Source organism: Miniopterus schreibersii, assembly GCF_964146895.1.
Source record: "Miniopterus schreibersii genome assembly, chromosome: 7".
NCBI classification, from domain to species: domain Eukaryota; kingdom Metazoa; phylum Chordata; class Mammalia; order Chiroptera; family Miniopteridae; genus Miniopterus; species Miniopterus schreibersii.
The window spans coordinates 23,686,528-23,703,719 of NC_138108.1; the positions used below are offsets into that span (position 1 = coordinate 23,686,528).

The 17,192-nt window shown below is 44.6% G+C and overlaps 1 protein-coding gene across 6 annotated transcripts in view; it reads right to left on the minus strand.

The window, feature by feature from the left end:
* SPATS2L (spermatogenesis associated serine rich 2 like) overlaps window positions 1-14,558 on the minus strand; it is a 148,966-nt gene extending 134,408 nt beyond the window's left edge. For 2 of the 6 annotated variants that reach the window (XM_081143308.1, XM_081143304.1), the window contains exon 1: window positions 14,098-14,558. The gene's annotated coding sequence lies outside the window, so the exon portion shown is untranslated. Of the gene's footprint in view, window positions 1-13,554; window positions 13,818-13,866; window positions 14,003-14,097 lie in introns of those variants that run through there. The other 4 variants (XM_081143307.1, XM_081143303.1, XM_081143309.1 and 1 more) reach the window with 3 other exon arrangements.
* Window positions 14,559-17,192: the final 2,634 nt, after the last annotated feature.

Sequence of the window (17,192 nt, forward strand, 5' to 3'; positions counted from 1 at the left end):
AAAAAATTTTTTTTCAAAAAAGAAAATGTGAGAGAGTGCTGTACGAAATATAAAGTATTGCACAAATACTAATGTTTTTATGAATAGTTTATCCCTTGTCTTATTATAGATTTAGGTTCCTCAGTGTTACTGTTCTTTTAAATTATATTTTTCCATTGAGTCCAAAGTAAAAAAAAAGTAAAAAAACTATTTTGTACAAGAATACAACAAAAGATAACACAGAAAGCACCATATGTAAATCTGACAAGACATTTGATATCAACACGAAAAGTCAAAGAGTTTGTGTGAGGGGGAAAAAACCTCTTGAAATAATACAGAATTTCCCATTTAGAGAAAACATGCATCCATTGGTGACACACTGCCATCAGCACATTCTCTGTCATGGCCACGTTAGTGATACTGTCAGGGAGCTGTTTACATGGACACCTGCACACTGTTTGGACATGCCTCAGCCTGATTACTGTCTCTCCCAGGAGGTGTGACTATAATGATGTGTTGGAGTGACACCTAAAGAGTGATTTCCTGTCATACCACCAATTTGTTTTCAGAGCAATGATTCCAGAAAGAGAACCAAATGATATACAAAAAAGGCAGCTCCTTTAAACTAAACAAGTTTAGATGAATTGAAATGATGTATGAATTATTTTATAAAATTATGTTTAAATAAATTAAAAGTACAGTCCTCCAGATACGCTTTTTAGTAAATTTGTCAAAAGAAAAATTAATGTGATCTAACAGTTGCTCCAAATTAATCTCACTACACTTCATAGTAGAGGGTCTACGATGGGCAATAAGTGAATCAACAATAATAGTTTTACTGAAGCATTTGACCAAATCTTTCCTGACTGTATCCTCTTAGAAAACCTGGGAACAAGAAAATAAGCACAAGTAGAAGATTATCAAGCTAGTTTGAAAAAACTAACAAAATTCACACACTGATGTCAAGAATTCTCTAGAAAGTCAAAGGGCTCTATCTCTGGCCTGTGTTGTGACCAACACTCTATCAGTGACAAAGTACCATTGTCAAATGTGCAACTGGTAAGTGAAAGAAGTACCAGTAATGAACTGAATTTTAAAAAATTAGAATTCAAAAATGTTTTGAGAGGAAAAGTGATTTGGCAGAAAGAAACAAAATGTAGCAAGGATAAAGTTCACACAGTTAACAGCATAAGGACACAATAAGGGGCACTTGGCTCTGTAGCGGTTGGTAAGAAAAAGACTTGGAGGTTTGAGTTTGGATGTAAAATAACAACGTGCTGCCCCTGATTTAAAATGGAGGTCAACACAGTATTTGACTAGATTAATAAAAGAAGGGTGCCCCGAATGAGGGAGTTAACAGCAGCCCTGGGTTTCTACAACTCGGGGAACTCAGGAGTAGTGTGTTGCATTCAAGTTGCTTCACTTTTAAATGGCACAGGCAGAGTGGCAGGAGACCAGAGGCGTGTTAACAGGCTGGGAAATCTGTTGGAAGAACTGGGACCCTGTAAGCCTGAAAATATAAGATTTCAAATAGGAAACATCATAGCTATGGTCAAATATTTGAAGAACTACCACACAGAAGGCGGCAACCCCAAAGGTGATGGAGACAAACAGGAAGCTGGCGGGGGGGGGGGGTTTCAATACTTTTGTCCTAGTGTACTTGATAATGAGTGTCAGTCCAACCACAAATGAGACAAGGTCCACATCTAACGGGGCTTAAGGTCTAGGAGCCCTGCAGAATATCGTCAGCAGAATTCCTCAGCACCACAGAACTGTGACCTCCTGGCCCCCCGCAGGGTTCAGATGGCAGTTGGCTGACTGGGTCACTGCGGGAGGGATTCCCGCGCTTGGGGGGAATCTCAGACCACAGCATGCACTATGCCTTTCCAATGCCCACAGACATGCCTCCAATTTCGTATCAGTAACTTTCATGAAGAGACTCCTAGTACATTTATGTTAGCGATATCTAAATGTGCCTGGTCTTAATAAATGAGAAATAACTAACTAAATTTAAATGCAATCCAGAAGAGACCAGAAGTCAAATTCTACCAAAGTTTAGAAATTGTGAATTAATGTTGTCATGGTAACCTTAGTTGATATCATCCATTACAGCTGAAAGGGTTCTTGCTCTGGGACTACCAGAACAATAAATGAGTTTATATATTCAAGGCCACAAACCAGCACTAAATAATCCTTTTAGTGCTTTTATTTTTAATTTTTGAGGCAGTAGATTTACACTTTCCCCTTGCGTGTTTACAATGTTAATATGACACTATACTAGGGCTATGGTATTGCAATGAGGACGTCAAAGCATGTACTGAATGCAGCCCACCATTCAGACTTCACAGGGGAAATGACTGAGGAAGGACAAAGACCCTCCAGGCCAGGACGTTAGCAGCCACGTAGCCAGCACAACAGCTTCCACTTTCCCCTTTACAAATTACAGGACCTCCCACATTTCCATAAAAAATCCTGGTTGATCAGAAGTGGCAGTGTGTCAGATCCCACTATCTCACCACTCTATGGCACTTCAATAAATGGGTTTTCTCAGTTATGTATTAGCAATCACTATAATATATGAAAGTCAGCCCACACTGAGAACAATATTGCCTCCAATCAAAACCATTCTTCCTCAGTGCACTAAAGCTTTCTCCCCCTTCCTGTAAGCAACAAAAGCCACAACAAAAGAACTTCCCAAACACCCATGGTTAGAGAAAGAATGGCTCCAACAAAATAAGTGCGAAATCTGTCTCTGGTGTCTGATTTGTATCTGAATCTTCCTTTTCAGGTTATTTTAGTGGCTTCCTTTATTTGTAGTTTGTCAGCAAAGAATAGAAATAAAAGTTTATTTTGATGGCAGTGTACCTGACTATTCAGAGATTCAAAAACTTCCTTTGTTTCTTCTTACATTACCCTGGCAGACGATGTAAACATGCCTGTTTTCCATGGCCTCATGCTGTATTCATAATCCCAGGTGGATGTTTTCACAAATGCAAACCACTAGACAAGACTGGCCTTAAGCAAAATGTGAAAGTGACTTCCTTCTGGTCCTTTTGTACCCTTGGAAGGGTAAAATCTGGGCCCCTTGACCCAGATTCCTTATTTCCTTCCTTATCAGTCTCAGGGAAGGGGCTATAAAATTATTCATCCTAAGGAGCACATGTCTGTTACCACTTCCACAGCATCTGCAGCTTAGCCCTGCTGCTAGGAAAACACTTTCCATCGTGTTTTATTGAGTCATAACAAAACCCTAACAAAACAAATAGGTATTAGTCCCACATCATACAGGAAAAAACCCAAGATTCAGGAAGATTAAATAATTTGCTCAAGTTCATACAGCCAGCCAATTACATGAGTCAAAACCAGGGCATTCAAGTACCAAACTTGTCCTCTTTGTCTTCTAAACTATACTGGTCTTAGGAAAAGGACTCGAGTTTTCATAACATAAGTTTCCCTATATCAGAGAGCAGGAAAGTGAAACCATTGATATTTGAAGTGCCCTTTGGAGTAGTACAGATTCTGAATCACATCATAAAGGCAGCCACCTTTTTTATGTACACACAAGACTAGCCTCCCCACAGGAGACAAAGAAGTGAATGTACCACAACTTAGAAAAAAAATCAGCCCTCTACTCACCTTCCCCTTTTCTTCCCAAGTTGCACATATGGTACAAAAGGGACCTTGAGACCGGTGGGGCAGCCAGTTAGCAAGTTGTGTTTGGTGTGAGGGGTCTGGAACCAGGGACCAGCTAGTACCCAGGCAAGCTACTCAATTCCACAAATATCTATTAAGCTAACTGAGTTTCCTGCCCACTGCTGGCAGGCTTGAAGAAGCCTGGAAGGGAGTAGCAGGGACTCACCCTAGGTCTTGTAGCTCACAGGCAAGACTGCTGTCCTAAGAAGGCTTAGAGATATATGATGGCACACTTACTCAGTAAAGCAATTTGGGATTCCCACACAAGAACTGCAAGGAGGGACTTGGGAATGTGGGAGAAAAACTGGAACCTGGGGCACTAAGTAAAAATTTAGTTACCCAAGAATGAAGTTGAGGCTGGCTTCCTGGCAAGGCAAACTCCATGGTGAGTCAGATGGACGGTCACTAAGGGAGCTGTGAGGCTCCTGCATGGGGCCTAAACTGGTCCCACATCCCACAATTGGGGGAGAAATAATCACACCAGTGTAATCACTACTTTCTCAAGCCATTTCTATAGATGTGTGACTGTCATACTTTTATTTTGAGCACAAGAATCTTTCCCCTTACCAGAATTTTATACTAATGCTTAATATGTAAAAGCAAAGAAAAACAACTGCTCAGGGGGATTCTTCTTATAAGTGAAGCGTTCAACAGAACACAGCACACAAACTACCAAGAGAACACGCTGAGTCACGCTGCCTACCAGACTTCACTGGAATCTGATCCTGCTGAACCCTTCTCTTGATAGTCATGGCTTCTTCCCCTCACCTCCAGGTTTCTCCCTCCTGCTCCTAAAAGATAAGCTCTGGTTTCCTATCACCAACCCGTCGGCTTTTCCACTGTGAAAACATAAAGTTCTGCATGCTCGCAGGACACAACATATCCTCTGGGACTTTCTGACAGCCCATATACCTGTCACCAAGGCCTTTGGGGCTAACTGATGCCCAGATTACCGCCCTCAGGATCGTAAGGCATACCTGACTTCTGTAGAACACTTACCAGTTGTTTGGCATGTCATTTTGTTTGATGCACAGTGGTTATGGCATGTACATATTGTCAAGGCTCATGACCCACTGATTCATTCACTTGCTCAGGATCCTGGAGCTAAACAATGGGGGCGCCAGGCCTTAGCCCACGGGGAAGGACCAATGGCAGGATGGAGAGCTCCGAGACCCAGGCATGGCTCTCAGCATTCTGCCAGGCGTCTCACGGCTGGGGGGCTTCCATGGACTGCGACTCCACTTGCCCTTCCTCGCTCCTCCTGTCTATCTCAAATCCTCCCTCTAGCACACAAGAATCCCTGCTTCCCACTCCTGACGGTGACTGGGGAGACAGATGTGCTTTCATCATGACTTCAGCTCTGTGAGCATTGTGTGTAAGACTCCTGCCCGTCGCTTCCACAATCTGTCTCTCCGATTCTGAATCTGATCTAAAGCACATTATATCCCGGGATTTAAGAAACTGAGCAATTGCTGCTTCTCTATACCTGTAGGGCTGACTTAATCAGTCAAAAAGCTCATGGGCTTGGCTCTTGTAGAATGTATCTCCTGGGAATGAGATGTTCTTAACAATGTTGTCCAGTAGAAATATAATGTGAGCCACACAGGTAATTTAAAATATTCTAGCAGTCATGTTAAAAAAAAGAAACGTGAAATTAATTTTAATAATATATTTTATTTAACCCACTATATCCAAGCTATTACTGTTTTGACGTGTAATCAATATTAAAATTTGTTAATGAGATATGTTACATTCTTTTATTTTCATATAGTCTTTGAACCCATGATGTATTTTACATTAGCAGCACATCTCAATTTGGACTAGCCTTATTTCAAGGGTTCAATAGCAGATGCAGCTAGGTACTGGTCAGACAGTTCCATGTTCCCATCCATCCTCTCATTTTTTTTTCTGTAATGACTCATATCCTTTAGTAGGGGTGATATAGGCAGGAGTAGACAGTGGGGATTAGAATCATTAGAGAAGACTTTGAAACACACTCGAAGGGAGAGCCCAGATCACAAAGGAGCTTTTGTACTATGCTAGGGAGCTTCAATTTTATCCTGGAGAAGCAGTGACTCTGCTGGAAGATTTTAAGCAGCAGAGAGTCGTGATCAAATTTGCCTTTTAGAAAGGCAGCAGTGTGGGGAATGGATTGGAGGCAGGCCAGGTAGAAGGCAGAGAGACCAGTTATGAGGCTACTGCAGGAATCCTCAAGAGCAGAGATGAGGGCCTGAACCACGGCAATGATGGTGGCAATGGTCTTCAGGAGGTGAGGGTAGAGCCAAGACAGTTTGAGGAGATAATTTCTACAGGGGTTGGTGATCAATAAAACGTAGGGACTGAGGAAGAGCAAGGAATCTAGAGCAACCCCTACATTTTAAACTTGGTGAAGTGGGTTCCATTAATTAAGACAGAGAACACAGAACAAATATGCTGGTTGTGGAAGAGGAGTTTTAAACTCGCTGAGTTTCAGATACCTGGAGCAGAGGTCCGGAGAGTTCAAGGTTGGAGTTGTAGATTAAGGAATCAATGGCATATAGGTGGTAACAGAAGAAAACATTGGGTGAGTTGCCCCAAGGTAAATATGAAGAGTGAGCGGAGGGTTGAAGAGTGAACTCTAAAGGATGCTGAGGTTTAGGACGAGGAGAGGACCCTACAAAGTCTAATACAATACAGAACACTGGGCAACGGGAAAATACGGAGAGAGGAATGACTCAGGAACCAGGTGGGCAAAGTTTCAAGGGGCAGACAGAGATCATTAAGACCAACACAGGTAAGAATTAGAGGAGACTCCTAGACAGTGGATCTGGCAGTTGGAAGGACAGAGGCGGCCACTGAGAGGACGGGGTGGGAGAGGGCTGGAGAGGATGAGTAGGTGGCGAGGAGCAGGTATTGCATGAGGGCCTGTCTTTCAAGGAGCTGCTTTCTAAGACAAGGAATGAGATGGGACATAACCAGACCGAGAGAGAAGGAGCCAAGGGGATTTTGTTTGTTTTGGTTTCTGTTTTCATAAAAAAATGAGAAAGACTTACACATGCTCATGCACTGAGAGAAAAGGTTGGTTAGACCCTGAAGAACAGAGAGATAATGGGGCATGGTCCTGCGGAGGCAAGAGGGACCCTTGTCTGGAAAGATCAGCCTCCCGTTGGAAGAGGGCACAGGGAAAAAGGAGTGGGGAAGAAGGCCCTGTTTAGAAGTATAAGTGAAATATAACTATACATGAAGGCATTTGTTTGTTAATAGCACTACGTATCATGTATAAAATCAGATAAATGCTGAACCAGACAGAAGTTACCAGCTTTGTGGAGCTCCAGATCTGCAGTCTTAGAATAATACCAAGCCTTTCACACACCTTTGGACTTCACCTAAACATCACCTCAGGTGATAGTCATCACCCAGGAAAGGCACAGTGGTTGTTTATAGCTAGTGGCCTCTCTGATTGGTTGGCGTCCAGTCCTGAACTGGTAGGTAAGTATTCTCGATGTCACCATCCATTATCTCAAAGGGCAGGGTAAGAAAAAAGCTAGGGGTGGGAGTCAGACACCAGACAGATTCATCTGCCACTTCTCAACTCTGCAGATTCGCTCAAGTCATGTGACTTCCCTGAGCTTGTGTCCCCCTCTTAAAAGGGTACATAATCCCTACCTTGTAAGATCATGTGGGGTTTAAATGAGATGGTCAGTAAGTGTTAACTATCATCATGATGATAATTGTACTCACTTTGTTCTGATTTTTTAGGAATTGGGTGTGCTGATAGTGAATTAGTGCTTTGCAACAATTAGCACCTTGATCCAGAAGGAGAATTTCAGAATCAGTCCTATGTTAGGAAGGGCCCTTGCAAATCCTAATGGCCATCCAATGTTTGTATCCTTTCTTCATGCAGTACATATTCAGTGTCTGCCCTCAAACTGCTTGGGCTTGATACCTGCTCTACAACCTACTCATAACCCAACCTCCTAGGCATCAGTATTGTTCTTCAGTAAAATGGGAGCAATTAGCATATATACTTCAAAGCACTGCTTTGAGGAAGAAAGGAGATAATGCATGTATTAAATTGAGACATTGCCTATAGTATAGCCTATGATTGAATGCATTTAGTCACAGAGGGCTTACCATCTAATGAAATAGTACAATCCATAATAAGACTACTTTCCTTACACTGACCCCAAATCTGTCTCCCTGAAACTTATCCCATCAGCCCTAGTTTTACAGTCCATGGGGACAGTTCTACAGAATCACAACTACGGCTCTATATAACAGTACATTTACCCACTTATTGAACTCTGCTAGGTGCACTGGGCAGTGTCCCATAGATAGCAGGCTACCTGGGAGCACAATTGGGCAGGCATTCCCTATTTACATTACCAAGAAAGTTTCAGCCTTCAGTGGTGTTTCCATAATGCAGGAGGCAGTTTGGAGCATTCTAAGCAAGTTGGATGCTACCCAGGAATGCGCTGGTTATATTGCTTACAAGACTTATTTTGCTCTTTATGTCACAGTCAGTTTGGCACTTGGCACCAAAAGTAATTACTGCAGGTGTTGGTATATCCTTAAAGTTTCATTATTGAACACTGCAGATCACCAATGCCCAGGAGAACCCTGGCTTACCTACTGAGGTTAGAGTAAAAAAATCCTGGAATGCCTGCCCTGCACTGCCCCCAGCCCTCCCACCCTTCCCCTACCCTTGTATTTCCAATGACAGTTATTGAAGTCTTACTCAAATCCTTTCAATAATCAGCTCAAACAATGATTTCTTTAGGCCGGTCCCCACCCCCCACCCCAAGAAGGAAATTTTCCCTTCTGAGCTCTCTTGGATCTTTGTTTCTGAGCTACATGTTATTTCTCCTGCTTGACTAAACTCCTTCCTGGAGTTTAGTGCCTTGTACAACATGAGTTTTACTAAAAGTTTAAAGAATTGGATTTTGTCCTGAATACAATAGGATGGGTGTGGCATCTCTTCCTTACCTCAACTTTCATTCCCAAATGGATTCCCCAGATAATTTTTTTTAACATTACAAGGAAGCTTTTAAATGAAAAGGTTAGGTAGCCCTGCTACACAGTCTGGAATTTTAGGGCCGATTAGCTGTACTATACAACTCATAACTCTAGTCTAATTGTTTTATGTATAAAATACTGGCATAGGCCGACATGCTTTTATTTTTGCTCACCAATGGGACCCATCACTCCACCTTAAAACAATGACAACCTCCTTAATTCTAACTCACAACTGCCAGCCTCCATCATTATCTCCACTCTGGAAAATGCCAGGCCTCAGAATCCTCACAGCTGACTTAGAAAAAGGCTGATTAGAACCACTGAAGAAAAATGGGAAAAACTCCTTGACAAATGCCTCCTTCAAATGCCTGCCTGTCCCTTTGATCCAATGTCAACATTAATTTCTATGCTAACAAGTATTTATCAAGGTCAGGACTAGGTGTCAAGCTGCAAGCTAGGCTCTGGGGACACAACCGTGAGGAGTACATACGCAACGTAAAATCCCATCATAAAGAAAAGTCACCCTCTGGTTGACAAGTGCCTGATACGCTCAAGGGCATGTAAATGATTCAAAGATAGCATACAAGGTACACCAGTGCCCTCAAGGAACTTGCCATCTAGTTAGGAAAGCAAAAATTAAGAACACAATAATGTAAGAGATTATCTGATGGTCTAAGGAATGATGCAGACACAAAAGGGCAGAAGAGAAAGAAACCAATGAGGGTAACTTGAATAGGGCAGGCGGAGTTGAACTTAAAGATTGCACTTAGATCCCCAGAAAAAGAAAAGGCATTCTAAAAGGTAGATCATGGGCCGTGCCCGGTAGCTCAGTTGGTTAGAGCATCGTCCCAATACATCAAGGTTTTGGGTTCGATCCCGATCAGGGTACATACAAAAATCAACTAATGAATGCATAAATAAGTGGAATGACTAATCTCTCTCTCCCGCCTCTGTCTCTCTCAAATCAATAAATAAAAAATAAAATGTAGGTCATGAATGAAAGGGTACAAAGTCATCTTCAAAGGGCAGTGAGATCCTTACTAGTAGGAATAAAGGTTCTTGTTGGAGAAAAGTATAAAGTAAAGTTGGTAAGTTAAATTTTGGCCATGACTGTGAAGCACATTAAAACAGGTTGAGTGGTTAGACTTTATGTCAAAGGCAATTTGGGGGGCGGGGCATGAAAGGAATTTAACTAGTAGAAAGAGGACTAGCTTTAGAATCAGATAAACCTGACTGCAACACAGCCTTCCTGTGAGATAATCCTTGGAGAAGAGTTCCAAGGAGAAGAGTTTTAGGAAGGTCAGCGTGGTGGAAATGCACAGAAGGGAGCTAACTCAATTACAGAGAGACCAGGACGTAGGAGATTATAAGCATCCTAGAACACAGTGATGGCTGAGGGCCTGGGCTATCAGGGAAAGTGAGGAACACAAAGGAAGTCGGGGGGCTGGCTCAGAGAGCTGTTACAAAGGAAGAGTTAACAGAACTCGATGCATAGTTTTACCGAAGGAAAGGGAGGAATCAAGATGGTTCCTAGGTCTCAAGTCTGGGTGATGAAGAGAATGCTAAGACTATCAAGAAGATAGGAAAAGGAAAAGGTTTAGCAGAGAATATGAAAAGTGTGTTACCAGGCAGGAGGCCTTTTAGCCTGACAGCAGGACATCCACTATGAGAAGTTTGTTAAACAGGTGCATAAATGAACATGGAGTTTGCGTCAGCACTGAAGATTCGTATGATGTAAGGGCAGGTGACACCCTTCATTCAAGAATTTCTTGTTAGAAAATACTATTAAACAGAGGTAATGGAAATGATATAAAGAGTAGAGAAAAATACAAACTATGTTTCTTAGATGTAATGCTTAGTGGATCTTGTCGAGTACCACAACACTGAACACGTAAAGTTCTGCAGAAATTCAACATATGGCCTGTTTACATAACAACCATTAAAACTCCAAAATAGCCATTTTGACGTGTCAAGGAAATAACACCTTCATAGCAGACTACTTGAAAAAAGGGAAGAGAAAGAAAGGTTTGTTTTTCTTCTATAATTATGTGTACTGGGTCATTAACTGTTTGTATCATGAAAATTATATTTTAATTGTGTGATTACATGGTAAGACAGAACAGTGATGGAATGAATTGATTAGTTGAATTATGCACAATCATGTAGAGATCAATTAACAGACTCCATCACTCTGTCATATTATATTTCTGCTCTCATGTCCTGTGTTATGTTTATAAAAGCTACTGTTCTGTGTACAAAATTTATAGCAGTCATATGATTCAATTGTCACAGTCAAATAATAGTAACAGGTCTACAGGAGATGATTAGGAAAGAAGTACTATGGAAATTGAGTAAGCAGTATCTGTTTAATGCACACAGAACCCACCCCATTCTCATCATGTGGCGAGACAGTTGGTAGTAGCTTAGATCTTAACATGAGCAACCTCAAAGTCTTACATTTTATCAAACAAAACCAGAAGTTCCTGTCCCCATTCACTTCATGGAGTGCTGATTAAAATTGTGTAAAGGTATTAGAATGAAGACAACCTAAACATCTTCAACACAAAAGCCATAAATGAATATTCATGGTTAATGACAGCACAATTCTATGATCAGAGACTGAGAAATTGATAAAACTTAGGACCAAAAATGAGCCATATCTCAAGATTAACTTCTGATGGAAAAGTATTTCTATTTGCACAGCAAAACTGACCTATGAGCTGCTTCTGACTGGCAGTGCTTCCAAGACTGCAATGATGTGGCCTAAGCATTTTCCTTTCCTGATCATTTCAGGGATGGCAAAGCAGCTTCATAGCCCATAGATACCCATACCCACAATGGCCACTTGAAAATCAGTGGGAGCACAGAACCACCCACGAAGACTTTCATTAGGGGCCTTTCTAAAACAAAATGAACACAAAAAGTGTTGATCATTTTGCCTGTCCAAATAAGTATATTAAACTAAGTTGATTCCTAGGAAATCATTTAATATTTTCAGAGGCAGGGATTAAAGAAAGAAAGGAAATTGCCAATTAATATACTTCTTTCCCAGATGTTGAGTTTTTACTATCCTCTTAAATATTCTCAGAATTCACGTCGGTTGTGTTTTTTATGCAAATTATCTTTGGAGCTAGTCTGTGTGTGTGTGTTTAAAGCCACAAAGATAGAGAATTTTACATGTTTTTTGTGCTGCTGCTTCATAAAATAGGTTTTAACAAAGCTTGTGTTTAATCCAAAACTCTAATTAGAGAATGCAGCAGTAAATGCCTTGTCCAAATAGGAAATCATTCTCAAAGTTGATTTTCCCCCCAGTTAAAGATCCAACAAATATTATCATACACAGGTATTTTTAAACACTACAGTTAACTTGATAAAACTGCCCTCATCCACATAACACACTGCTTTCTGGTTAAGTAATACAATTTTCTAAGGCCGATGAAATACTTTACCCAAAAGGCAACTTTAGTCTTTATTTTCAGAGTATCTTTCAGAATAACTGGATTTGTTACTTGAATTTTTTTTCTTAATGAAAACATTTCTGACTTCCTACCCCCCCCCCCCAAGATTTCAATCTGCTTTACCTCTAGAAAACATGATCAGAATAACAATGAATCATTCCTTTAAGACAAACTAAAACGATGTCATAAAGGTCACACGACCTTACTCTCTCAAATGCTGGCATAAAGCCTCATCCTCTGCATAGGTTCTAAAATGTCAGTCGTGTTTTTACTTGCAAAGGGACGAGTACAAGTTTCTAATACAACATTGTGAAAATTTTAAATAAGCAAGTGGGACTATTACACATTTTATGTAAAGAAAGGCTGTGTTCGAAGTTCACTAGGTCTCAAGCCACAGATTCTGTGATATACGCAAAGGCAAACGCTGTACAAAAAGAATCATTACACTGTCAGGTCTCCAAAACCTTGGCATCCACTAAAATCGGGAATGCCGGGACTTGAAAGCTTTTGAAGTTCACAAACACCAGCCCCCCAAGAACAGGAAACCTCCACGCGTGAAGCCGGGAGGCTTCGGTCGCCTCCCTGGCCGGGTAGAGTCTCAGCCCTTCGCCTCCTCCACGTGCGTAGCACTAACAACCAGGGTGCGCGAGCCGGCGAGCGAGCGGCCGTCCAGCGCCGAGAGGGCGGCCACCCTCCCGCACCGCGGAACAACCGCTGTCCCGGGGCTTCGTCCGCCGCACAGTCCCGAGCCCGGGCTGCCGCCTGCGGACTCCGGGTCCACCCGCCGGGACACCGAGGTGCAACCGCTTCGTCCCGCGGCCGCGTCGCTCGGCGTATACTCCCGTCACCCGGCCCCGGGGGCCGCTGCATCCCGCTCCCACCGGCGCCCCGGGGTGCGGGGCCAAGGTCGAGGGCAGGACAGTCCCGCAGAGGCGGGCAGCTCCTCGGCTCCTAGCGCGAGGGCGGGCGGCGGGCGGGTCGCGCTCCGCTCGGCCAGTGGAAGGGGGCGCTCGCGCCGGGGAGGGCAGACCAGGGACCGCGGCCGATTCAGATCCGGGGCGGGCGGGTCCCCGTCGGAGCGCGGCGGCCACAAGCTCTCCCAGGGCGCGCAGAGGTGCGGCGGTCCCGGCGCCGCCTCCCGCCCGCCCGCCGGCTCCAACCGCGCCGGCCAGAGAGGAAGGACCGCGACCTCCGCGTCCGGTCCGCGCCGCCAGCCGGCGTCGGCGCCCGGCGGGGGCCACACCCAGCGCCCCGGGAGGCGGCGGGGGCTGGGCGGCTCGGGCTGCGGAACGTGCGACCCGGACCGAGCCGCCGTCCCGGCCGCGAAGGCCCCGCCGCGTCCGTCCGAGTCCCGCATCCGGGCTCGGGCTCGGGCCCGGCGGGCGGGGAGGGGATCCCGGGCGGCGGTGGCCAGGGGTCCCGGGCTTACCTCTCTCTGCCGATCGCCGCGCACTCTGGTCCGGAGTGGGGACCAGATCGGAGGCGCGGTCGCAGGGGGAGGCACAGCGGGGGCGGCGGCCCCTGCGGCTCGGGGGGCGGGCCGAGCGGGAGCCGCTGCCTGGGCCGCGCGCCGTCCGGAGCTCGCCGCGCTCAGCCGGCGCTCGCGGCGGAGGGCGCAGCCGGCTCGGCCCCCGACTGGATCCCTTCCCTGCCACAACTCCGCTCGGCCCGCTCGGCGCAGGGACGCTCCCGCCCCTCGCGGGCTGCCCCCGCCCGCCGGCCCGCCCGCCGTGTCACTCACCGGCGCTCACGCCCCGAGCCGGCGCCCCCCGCCCCGCTCGCGCACGGCGCCGCTCGCGCCTCGCGGGGTTCGTACCCGCTCACACGCACGTTCCCACACAGATCCCTTCCCTCCGCGCGCCGCCCTCGCTCCCTCCCACCCCCCTTTCTAGAAGAATCCCCGCACGGCTTCCGCACTTGGCTTGCTTGCCCCGCACCAACCGCCCCGCCTTTCCCTGACCCTCCGCCTCACTTCAACTGCCCGGGTTACTGGAAGATTTGGTCACGGCCGACACGTGTTGCGGGAGAGGCGCCCTCCGTCCCCGGGAGAATGAACTTCGCTGCCCCCACGGTCTGCGGAGGCGAGGTGCCCCTCCTTGTGGAAGGCAGGATGCTTCCCGGGCTGAGCCCGGCTCCGATGTAAACAAAGGGAGCGGATTCCGAAGTGACCTGGAAAACTAGGCGCGGGAAAAGTACTGGGGCTCGGGTCGGACCTGGGAAAGCCCGCCAACCGGGGTGTTCCGGCCCCTCCCTTTCCCTGCCGGTTCGCGCCGGGCTCCTGCAAGACGGGTTGCTCGAAACGTGGGGTAACCAAGTTGCAGACCGCGCGGGGCTTCAGCCCGCGGGCGGCCGCCCAGGAGTCCAGCAGTCGGCGAGCGGAGGCAGCTTCCCCATCGCTATTCGTGATGCAAGCGCTTTAGGTAACACACCTCTTCCGAAGGCGGCAGCGTGAAATGCAGGCAGCTCTCCAGCTCAGTTTATTTTTTTTAAAGGATGACTTCTTAGCCTCCCTTTTTCTGAATACCAATAACTGTTTCTCGGCGGCTCTTTGGATGTCAGAGCCCCTTACAAATATCAGGCCGGCGTTGGTTATGCCTCTCACGCTCCAAACTCGAAGGGGCCCCTGAGCGCACAGCAGAACGCTACATCACCCGATGTTCAGGAATCATAATTTGAAATAAAATACAAACACCTTTCTGGCAAAGTTCAGATCTGTAACATAATGTGCCCCAGTTGACAAGGCACAGCCGTAATAAGAAATAGAAGGGCTAAAAGTAAAGGAATACATTTTCTGATGTGACTTGTGGTTCTGGTTATACTGGATGGGTGTATGGATCATGTAATTTATTTAACAAGCATTTGTAAGTGCTTTATAAGTAGTAACTCGACTTAATACTCCAAACAATCCTTTTAGGTAGGTACGTACTATTTTTGTCCGTTTTTACAGATAAAGAAACTGAGGCACAGGAGAGGTTAAATAATTTGCCTAAGTTATATAGTAAATAAACCGTGGAGGGAGGATTTGAACCTCCATAATCTGGCTCTGCCTATGCTGCAGATAGGAAAACTTGCTTCTAGAAGCCATATTACATATAAATATAAAGGATTAACACCACCCTATTGCTTGCTAAGTTTAGGTGGAAAAGGTAACTTGCAGAAATTTCTTTTGGACTTTGATAAACTTTTTAGGCTCTCTAGCAAAATAATTTAAGTGTTTTGGGGGTTCCCCCATAATTAGATTTCCAAATTAAATAATAAACTATTGCTTTCCTAAGAAGGGTTTTGGAAATAACATTGAACTCAGTCTTCATTTCTTTCTTCAACAACTTCATAATCTTCCAAGGACTACAAGTCTAACTTGCTTAGTAAAGTCTGAAAGAAAAATGCTTTCAAGAACTGGATATGGCCACAGGGAGGAAAGAGTTTTCTGAAGCCCACACATGGCCTTTTACATTTGAGGGCCATTTACCAGTTAGTGGGTAGCATACATGAGAATAACTGGTATGTGTGTTGAGAGCAAAAATGATAAAGTATTCAGTGGATGAAAAAAAAAAATGGAGAATAGGAGTGTAGCAGAGGCCTCTGTACCACGAACTAGACTAAACTAATTCTCTACTGGGAATGGAGGCCTAGCCCAGGAAAAGAATTACAAAGTAACTGAAGGAAATAATGACAGCTTTCAAGAGTTAGCTAAAGGATCTAGCAAAAGAAATCAAACTTTTGAAAGTTGTACAGATAGTGAGTTTCAAGTCAAACAAATCTTCTGCTGTTTCAATTAATTTACTCTGGAAAAAATGAAAATTTCTGTTTCTGGGGGAGAAGGTTTAAATTTTTTATGTATTGTTGGCACCAGATATTGAAAATTTATTTGAAAAATTACATGAAATTTTGATCACGAGGTTATCTAATAGTAGTATGATTCTGTTGTTCAAAATGAGTCGCTATTATTATAATTCTTGAATCTCTTATTACTATTTTTAAAACTAAATAGAAAAGTGAGGGCCTTTTTTAAGCAAACAAAATATTTGCTTATATTTGTATTTTTTATTAATTGATTTTTGAGAGAGAGAGAAACATCGATTTCTTTTTCCATATTTATGCATTCATTGGTTGATTCTTATATGTGCCCCGATCAGGGATCGAACTCACAACCTTGGCATATTGGGATGGTACTGTAACCAACTTAGCTACCCAGCCAGGCTCTCCATATAGGTATTTTCAATCTGTGTCTGCTTCCTCCATATTGTCGCTGACACTCTTTATCCAATGTGCTTAATTGTTAGCACGGGGGAACAATGGCATATCCTTCAATGAGGCTGACTGTCCCTGCAGTACTGATTTCAGCAAAATGCTATATTCTCTGCTTTCCACCCCTAGATTGTGCTATGCTTCTGATTCTCTTTAGGCTCTCTAGCAAAATAATTTAAGTGTTTTGGGGGTTCCAAAGGCATAGTCATTCAGAGCATGGGAGTAGCTCAGATCTCAGAAGCCTGTTTTAGACCCTGGTCAGTTGTCTCTATTAGAATTTTGGCATCTGAATCAGCGGTGGGGAGTGATTTGAGTTGCCAGGCTCCAGACCACCATTCAGACCTGCTGGAGGGTCTCTCATCTAGAGTTCCTTGATTTGGCTAGGTGCAGTGACTGTGTGGAATCTGGGTGATCTTCTTTGGGTAGGAGATTAACGTGGTCACTGTGTATGAATGTGGTATTTATTAAGGCTGTTCACAAATATTCCAGCTCTGCTTCCTTCGAAGCACACAATAGAACTGCATTTCCCCACCCTACTGAAGTACAGTGTAGCCCTGTGACTTGCTTCAGCCGACGAAAGGTGGGTGGAAGTGATGAGTTGTCTGTTCTGGGCAGCAGTTAAGAACTAGTGCATGCATCACCACATTCTCTTTTTCCTCTAGAACTGCAACCAACAAGGCTCACCTAGTGGTGGCTGCTCCACTGGACTGAAGTGGATGACATCAATGAGCAATGCCACCTCTGCTGCCGCTTATGGATATGTAGTATGAACGATAAATAAGCCTTTGTTGTTCTGACCTACTGAGATTTAGGGGTTGT